The sequence below is a fragment of the Oncorhynchus mykiss genome, chromosome 24 (genome assembly GCF_057628025.1).
Source record: "Oncorhynchus mykiss isolate SJ-2025 chromosome 24, ASM5762802v1, whole genome shotgun sequence".
NCBI lineage: Eukaryota > Metazoa > Chordata > Actinopteri > Salmoniformes > Salmonidae > Oncorhynchus > Oncorhynchus mykiss.
The window spans coordinates 8,864,565-8,874,044 of NC_143045.1; the positions used below are offsets into that span (position 1 = coordinate 8,864,565).

At 43.4% G+C, this 9,480-nt stretch overlaps 1 protein-coding gene across 1 annotated transcript in view; it reads right to left on the reverse strand.

Annotated features, from left to right (window-relative positions):
- Positions 1–9,480, reverse strand: part of LOC110503311 (ankyrin repeat domain-containing protein 13B) — a 36,755-nt gene that overhangs the window by 25,367 nt on the left and 1,908 nt on the right. The gene's annotated exons all lie outside the window — the stretch shown is intronic.

Sequence of the window (9,480 nt, forward strand, 5' to 3'; positions counted from 1 at the left end):
TAACATTGCCATAGTGAAGTAGATAATAAACAAAAGTTAAATAAACAATACAAATTAACAGTAAATATTACACTCACAAAAGTTCCAAAAGAATAAAGACATTTCACATGTCATATTATGTGCAAATAGTTAAAGTACAAAAGGGGAAAGAAATAAACATGGGTTATATTTACACTTGGTGTTTGTTCTTCACTAGTTGCCCTTTTCTTGTGGCAACAGGTCACAAATCTTGCTGCTGTGATGGCACACTGTGGTATTTCACCCAATAGATATGGGAGTTTATCAAAATTGGGTTTGTTTTAGAATTCTTTGTGGATCTGTGTAATCGGAGGGAAATATTTGTCTCTAATATGGTCATACATTTGGCAGGAGGTTAGGAAGGGCAGCTCAGTTTCCATCTCATTTTGTGGGCATTGTACACATAGCCTGTCTTCTCATGAGAGCCAGGCCTGCCTATTTCAGCTTTTCTCAATAATAAGGCTAGGTTCACTGTACATAGTCAAAGCTTTCCTTAAGTTTGGGTCAGGTATTCTGACACTGTGTACTCTCTGTTTAGGGCCAAATAGCATATAGTTTGCAAAATGTTTTTGTTAATTCTTTCCAATGTGTCGGTCAAGTAAATATCTTTTTGTTTTCTTATGATTTGGTTGGGTCTAATTGTGTTGCTGTCCTGGGGCTCTGTGGGATCTGTTTGTGTTTGTGAACAGAGCCCTAGGACCAGCTTGCTTAGGGGACTCTTCTCCAGGTTCATCTCTCTGTAGGTGATGGCTTTGTTATGGAAGGTTTGGGAATTGCTTCCTTTTAGGTGGCTGTAGAATTTAACGGCTCTTTTCTGGATTTTGATAATTAGCGGGTATGGGCCTTAATTCTGCTCTGCATGCATTATTTGGTGTTGCATGTTGTACACTGAGGATATTTTTGCAGAATTCTGCATGCAAAGTCTTAATTTGGTGTTTGTCCCTTTTTGTGAATTCTTGCTTGGTGAGCGGACCCCAGACCTCACAACCATAAAGGGCAATGGTTTCTATAACTGATTCAAATATTTTTTAGCAAGATCCTAATTGGTATGTTGAATGTTATGTTCCTTTTGATGGCATAGAAGGCCCTTCTTGCCTTGTCTCTCAGATTGTTCACAGCTTTGTGGAAGTTACCTTTGGCACTGATGTTTTGGCCGAGGTATGTATCGTTTTTGGTGTGCTCAAGAGCAACAGTGTCTAGATGGAATTTGTATTTGTGGTCCTGGCAACTTAACCTTTTTTGGAACACCATCTCTCTCTGTCTGTCTCAGCCTCTTCCTGCCTCAGTTTTGATACAGTAGCTATATCAGTCTAGTAGACTACTGCAGTGTGTTTGATGTAGGCTCTCTGCTCTGCAGTCTAGTTGGTCTAAATCAGCAAGTCTCTATGTTTAGAAATATGGTCTCTGGCTTGTGATTAAACAAAGTTCATTAGAGCACCTGGCAGGTTCCAAGGTCAAGAATAAACCAACCACACGCTGACATCCTAATGAGGGAGGCTGATAGAAGGCGACTGGGGTGTGTCCCAAATGGCACATTATTCCCTCTTTAGTGCTCTACTTTTGACCAGAGCTCTGTGGGAGCCCTGGTTAAAAGTATATATAAAAGGAATAGGGTGCCATTTGGGATGCACACAAGGAGACGCTCTGAGGAATCTGAATCTGCCTTACTGGTGGATGTGGAAAATGTATTGAAGAAATGACAACGCATGGAAATGGATGGATGGAGCGTGCTGTTGTGAGGGGAGGAGTAGTTGTAACAGGGAATAAGGGCAATAGCTTTATGGTACACTTCCATCCGAGCTTTGTGTCTATTCATATTTGCATTGGAAATGTTTCAAATCACAAAGTACACACACTGTTGAGTTGTGTTGTGTGAGGGCTTGCGTTTTGGTTCACGTGTGCCCCAGTGCAGGTCAGTGCAGCCCCGACGGTTGGTGTTGGTGTGCTGAGTGTACTTTGCAGTGTGTTATTGTGGAGTGTGTTGTACAGTACATCAGAGGGATGAGGCTGGGTTGTTTTTCACCAGGAGCAGCCTCCCTCCTCCCACGTGGAGCCTCCTCATCTCCCCCGCTGCTCTCCCTCTCCTTCCAGGGGCCTCCCTGGGGGCCACGCCCTGTTCTGTAATTAGCAAGCCCAGCGTTAGTGCTAGTGATGCCACCGCTTGATCGTAAGCAACAACCAGGGCTCCTAATCCCAAAGAGGGGGTAGGGGGACGCCGGAGAGGAGAGGAGGAATGGAACGGCAGAAAAACAGGAGGAGGAATCCACACAGGCACTGTCAGAGGTGAAGGACGAGGTGTGGAGGGAATAGAGGGAGAGAATAGAGGTGTATCGCTATAGCAACCAAGAGAAGAAGAGGCGGGAGAGAGGGAGAAGGAGGAAGGTGTGCTATGCGTTGGAGCTGACTGGTTGAGTGGCGGCGGCTGCACTGTGAGATAGAGAGGATGGTGATGGCGTAGGCTGTGGGTGTACTGAATAAGGGGTAGTGAGCGATTGATGTCAGTGTGGCTTTGTAGGGCCCTCCAAGTGGCCCTGGGGATTACTCTGAGGAAAGAGAGAGAGAGCGAGAGAGAGAGCTAGAGAGAGAGAGAGAGAGAGAGAGAGAGAGAGAGAATATAGAGAGAGATAGATAGATAGATAGATAGATAGATAGATAGATAGATAGATAGATAGATAGATAGATAAAAAAGGATAAGAAAGAGAGTGAAACTGGCAGATAACGGTGAAAAGTACATAAACAGCAAGAGCAGAGCAGCAAAGGATTGTGGTAGTATATTGACGGCTGGTCGTTCGTTCTATCGGTTGCCAGAGACACGACCCAGTTGCTAATTATTTTTGTTCTGTATCTATGGACAGAACAAATCGTTTGTTCTAAATGTCTTATTGCCATACTGGCTGGCAACATTCTTATCCCTTGCTTGCTAGCTAGCCGACTACGGCTAACTTACAGTCACGTCAAACAGTGCAGCCAGAATAACAGCAAAGTAGCTCCATTTGCGTTTGTTTAAGATGTTTTCTAGTGACATTTATTTGGGTACATCCATAATAATGAGCAAATGATCCGATTTCACCTAGCATAGGAAATGTGCTCTCTGTTGTTCAGAGGAACTAGCCAACAACACAGCTAACTCAATCACTTCAAACTGAAGCTGAAAAGACTGCAACTAGCTGCACTTAATTTAGTTTTACCTGTTTTCTATTGATATTTCTTTGTATATACAGTGCATTTGGAAAGTATTCAGACCCCTTCCCTTTTTCCACATTTTGTTACGTTTCAGCCTTATTCTAAAATTGATTAAATAACTTTTTTTCCTCATCAATCTACACACACTACCCCATTTTGACAAAACAAAAACAGGGTTTTCGAATTTTTGCAAATCTATTACAAATTAAAACAGACGCTTGCTATGAGACTCGAAATTGAGCTCAGGTGCATCCTGTTTCCATTGAACATTGAGATTTTTCTACAACTTGATTGGAGTCCACCTGTGGTAATTTACATTGATTGGACATGATTTGGAAAGGCACACACCTGTCTATATAAGGTCCCACAGATGACAGTGAATTTCAGAGCTATAACCAAGCCATGAGGTTGAAGGACATTTTTCGTAGAGCTCCGAGACAGGATTGTATCGAAGGTCCCCAAGAACACAGTGGCCTCCATCGTTCTTAAATGGAAGAAGTGTGGAACCAAACTGAGCAATCGGGGAAGAAGGGCCTTGGTCAGGGAGATGACCAAGAACCTGATGGTCACTCTGACAGAGCTCTAGAGTTCTTCTGTGGAGAAGGGAGAACCTTACAGAACGACACCAATCTCTGCAGCACTCCACCAAGCATGCCTTTTTGGTAGAGTGTCTAGGCGGAAGCCACTCCTCAGTAAAAGGCACATGACAGGCCCGTTGAATTTTGCCAAAAGCCACCAAAAGGACTCTCAGACCATGAGAAACAAGATTCTCTGGTCTGATGAAACCAAGACTGAACCAAGGAAACCTGGCACTCGTCCCTACGACGAAGCATTGTGGCGGCAGCCTCGTGTTGTTTTATGTGCATTATGTGTAGATTGATGAGGGGAAAAACAGTTTAATCCATTTTAAAATAATGCTATAACGTTACAAAATGTGGGGAAATGGTTTTTGGTTTGCTCAGATAAATTATTCAAATATTTATTATTCTGAATCTAAATGTTATGTTGCCTGTTTCTCTTTTTTTTTGCCAGGATAACACATACTGTAGATGGTGGACAATCTACTCTTACTGTAGTACTGACTAAATGTCTGAGACAGACAGACTGCCAGGTTTATACAAACTACACGGTTGAAAAGGAAATGTTAGTCTAAAAAGAAATGTGAGATAATGTCTAGATGCTTTTTTTGTGCGGAGATCAAGTTTGTAAATTGCCTGGCTGGGCTGATGAGACAGTGGACTGCGCAGTCAGATGGAACAGAGTAAATAGGCATGTTAACGTCATAGATTTAGTCGGTGGTAACTTGTGGCATAGACACCGGCTGGAATGCGGTTTTAACCAATTCAGGATTAGACCCACCCGTTGTATGAAGCTAATTAAGTATAAGAGCAAATGGAAACACTCAAATAGAAACACGACAGCAGTCACTTTCTCACACAAACAAACATGCAATCACGCACAGACACAAGTCCTCTCTCTCTCTCTATCTGTTCAGTAAAAATAGATAAAAGAAAAAAAATGTACATATTAAATAAGGAAACCACTCTTGACAAAAACACTGATAACATTATTGGTCAGTTACGGTATAGAACTGACACGCTAAACCGATACACTCAAATGTAACACTTTTCTGCTGTGGTACAAAGACACACGGCACCTCTTAGTCCACTCCTCCTCATCCTCACGTCTTCACACTAATGCACACATTAACCCCGAAACACAGTGGCACACTTACTCATTCGCATGTGAACAATGTGGTTTCTGACCAACAAACAGCCCACAAATAGAGCCATACTATCTAGCACAAAAACACGTACAGACCCACACACACAGGCCAGACATTAGCTGGAGTCTCAGTATAGATGCTGATTTAATGTAGGATCAGTTTTGCCTTTTAGATCATAATGAATAAGATTGGGGGGACCTTATCCCAGATCAGCACTCCTACTCTGAGGCACTTACAGAATCGACTGGCCCAGGTGGTTACAGTAAGGATATTATGTCATACTGGGTCTCCCCATTCTCTCTGCTCATCCTAATCATCCTCGTAGTTCCGTAGTTCCTGCTCACTCTCTTTCTCTTCCTCATTGGGTCCAACTGTGGCTCAATCCACCCTTCATTCTTCCATCCCCCCTTGGTCCTCCGCTATCTCCCTCTCCTCCTGCACCCTTCCTTCCATCCCTCCCTTGGTCCTCCCTTCTCTCCCTCTCCTCCTCCACCCTTCCTTCCATCCCCCTTGGTCCTCCCTTCTCTCCCTCTCCTCCTCCACCCTTCCTTCCATCCCTCCCTTGGTCCTCCCTTCTCTCCCTCTCCGTGGAAACTGCATAATTGATAGACATCTCTGTCTACTCCTGCACTCTCTCTGCTTTGCCTAATGTTCTCTGGCAGCTACTTAAACCAACATCAATCATTTATTGTGAGACCAAAATATGTTTGTGGTGGGCGGAGAGGGCATGCACGAGAATCATGTGTGTGCTCATTGGGAGGAGTTAAAAGAATCAACCTGTACCCCTTATTTTCATTGTTACCCTTTTTTAAATTCGGTAGTTACTATGCACAACTGTGATTGATCCATTTTCAATATGTGTTGGAGAGTTATAGCCTAGTTATAGCCAAACGTTGTATATGACTACATGACAGCGCTTGGGATAATGTCTCTTTATGTAGTCCTTCTCTGTGCGAGTGTATGGTGTAAGTGGGGCGTATGCAAATGAGACCACACCATCAGATGCATGTGTGTGATCGGCTTATAGATATCTCGAAATAACTTAGATCATTACCATCCCTCTATCACCAAATGCAGGTCATAGAAAGAAAATGAGGCCAGAGTGGGAGTTAGTAGTTGGAGCCTGACAGTCTGAGCCCAGTAAATTTGAGCGAGAGGGACGGCTGGGCAGAGGTGAGAGCAGCAGAGGGACTGAGGGAGGATGGAGGAGGATGGAGCTGGGTGAAATAACTCTGCCATGGTCAGTGAACCTGTCACAGGCAGGGTGGGGAGAGATATGTGATTCTCTCCCTCCTCCTCGATGACAGATGTGACAGCACTAGTCTCTGATACAACTGAAGAGACTCTAAGAGACTCTAAGCTCTCTCATACTTGCGGGTGAGGGTGAAAATGATCACCTATACATTGATATTTGGGATAATATTCAAACCAATGGCAAACCATTAGGCTACAGCCTTTAGTGTTTAATCTGAATCACCACTAAACCTCACAATCAGCTAATCTTGTGTTAGTGTTTTAAACCAAAGTCAAAACTTCATTATGCTACAGGTTTTACTGTTAAATCACCAAAACTTTTAAGACGCATTATATTGGCAACATGCCTTTTAACCATTGTTGTCACTTGTCAGACTACCACAAGACTAATATAATAACATGTAATACTTTGCTCAGTGATAGGAGACAACAGATGGTATTCTGTGTGAAGGGAGGAGGAAGTTGTGAATAGAGAAACACTGGATAGAGGAAAGTCCCCCACAATGCAAAGTGAGGAGGAACCTACTCCTATCTCTAAGGTAGTAACCTCACATTTGATCTCCTGCATGGAATAGAAGCTGAAAATACCCTGGATTTGCATAATCAAATGACAACAAGATACCGTGGTTAAGCAAACACCAGTACAAAATGTCGGAACGGAAACTGGAATTGCTTTGGTGCGGTTTGTTCCAGGAAACAATAACATGACTATTGTGGAACAACTCTTTCCATGTCTGATCGTTGATATAGGTTAGGATATCACAAACAATGTCTGTGAACTGATGGAGAATTGGAGGTTGAATTCAGTACTAACCTCAGAGAGTTTTATGCATAGCTATTTACAACCGGTGTATGTGTGTCCACGCGTGTGAGCGTGTGCATGTGTGGTGTGTGTGTGTGTGTGTGTGTGTGTGTGTATGTGTGTGTGTATGCGCATGCAAATATACAGTAAGTCTGTCCCTACGTTATGGTTTGCAAAGGCAGATATGGGCCACAAAGTACCATTCATTTCCTCCATGCCTTTTCAGGCACACAAATGCAACCCAATATTAGCAGGGACATCTTTTCAAGCTTTAAGGAGTACTGCTGTCTGTTTCTGTCCTCTCTCTCGGTTAAAAGCTTTCCGCAATTGAACTAAATGTAGACGAATCACACCCCTATCCCTAGTGACACTGCACTGCTGCAATTAGCGTAGAGTTTCACTGCACTGTAGGGGTAAGTAGAGGGGAGAGGAGAGGAGATGGAGGTATGGAGCACCATAGAGGGGAGTCAGGGGGAAACTAAGATACGTTGGGTGCGGGAGGGAGAAACTGACGGAGGGGAGGATGGATGTTGTCAGGGTAATTTACTGTAGATTACAGGCAGGGATAGACAGATGGTACAGCAGAGACAAACTAGGAAGGAGGACAATGTAATTTGTGAGGCCTGTGTCCACCCAGTATGATATCATCAGACTTCAAGACTGCTGAGTTGACATGAGCGCCCAGCTGAGACTGTGAGCATCGTACACATTAGAGTGAGGGTGGCTCCTCTTCGCCTCTTTGGTAGAAGGTTAGGGCAGTTATTTTTTTAGAAAAGGATCCTGTTCCATTTCAAACATATCTGGGTTGCATTTTAAGTGCTTGGATCAGGATATGTTGCTGCACACTGCTGTTATTCATCCCTCCCTTCCTTCCACTCCTCCCTCGTTTCTTCCCTTCACTATCCCACTTGCATCCTGATGTTACTTTACAGCCTCTGGCTATTCCTCTTTGTATCTACCTTGTTGTCAGGTCTCTCTATTCCAAGAATCCCTCTGCTTTGTTTGATGACACTGCTTAAAGAAGCTGCATTGAGCTTTCCCTCTTCACTCTCCTCCCCGCTCAATTTATCTTCAAAAAAAAACTTTTGCTCTTTTATGTGCTTCTTCTTCTCCTTCCCAGATACCAATACCAATAACATTTTCTCTCGCTGCTGGCGCAGCACTTCTCTGTTCTTTCATCAGTGAGGCGCAGGCCTTGCTTACCCTGTGTGCACTCGCTCCCTACACCCTACACCCTGTGCATTTCTTGTGTCCGGCACTCCTTTAGATACCATTGATCCTTGACACATATGCAACCACCGCCAGCCATATCCAATCCACTCATGTGCACACTTGACCGTCCATACATCCAGCCAGTCAGTCTGGGAGTTCCAGACAGACAGTTGGCCAGCCAGTGTAACTCTTCCCCTGATGGAGCCATAAACACACTTCTATAAGCCTGCATGCATTGCCAAGAGAGGCCAAGATTTATCTGTCAGCGCCCTGTAAATGACACCAACTGGGGGTGCGTTATATAGTTATAATCAATGGGGCTCAGACTTGAATCATCACCAGCATCACAGTGCGCTGCACAGCATTGCATCCGAGCCAAGAGGTGCTAGGCCTGAGCGTTTACCATGCGTTTTAACAGTGTGTACGGTCAAATAAAGTTATTCGAATGGAATTGAATTTGGATTAGTATATAAATATGACTGAGAGGGTATGACATTCGAGTCAGGTTCGCAGATGCGAGTGAGAGTAAACTAGTCTTATAAACGTCCTAAAAAAAAAAACTAAACGTAAATAAGGTTTCAATCACAGTGACTGGACATATGAAGGACATATTCCCCTTTAAACTGTTTTTTTTGTGCTCACATTCAGAGTGGAAAAACAACCACAGCCCTTATGTAGATGTGACAGTGTTACAGTAGGGAAGCCAAGCCTGTACTGCACATCAACCTGGTGCATAATAGGCAGCAGAACAGGGAACTGGCATTTCAGTCTACTGTCATTTAAAACCTGCACTCTCGCAATTGCTTACCATTTCTTATCAATATTAAATGCATTGCATTATATGCTTTGTATTGTAAACACATGGGATTAATCTTGCTTGAAATAATAAGGCACTGAAATTATGCAGATCCTCATGAGAAAATGAAATTAAATCTCTGCATAGTGTGCAGGTTTTGAGGTTTTTCGTTCAGTCGTATTCATCCTACTGAATTGTCTGTGTGCCTGGGAAACTGCAGGAATCCTGTGTTAGATATTTCATATTCCTGCAGAGGTGCACTGGCTGTTCATTTAAGAGAGTATTTTCAGGTGTCTGTCTGTCATGCCTTGTGTCCATCAGTCTGTCCTGTAGTACCTATTTCCATTGTATGCATGCACCGTGTTCTAGATATTTATGGGTTCAAATAAATGGACGGACAGGCTAAAATGTTCCGACAGTACATCCCAGAAAGAATACATGAACACCTATGCAATTTCGTTCTGTAGGTATGGACATATCATAGAAATA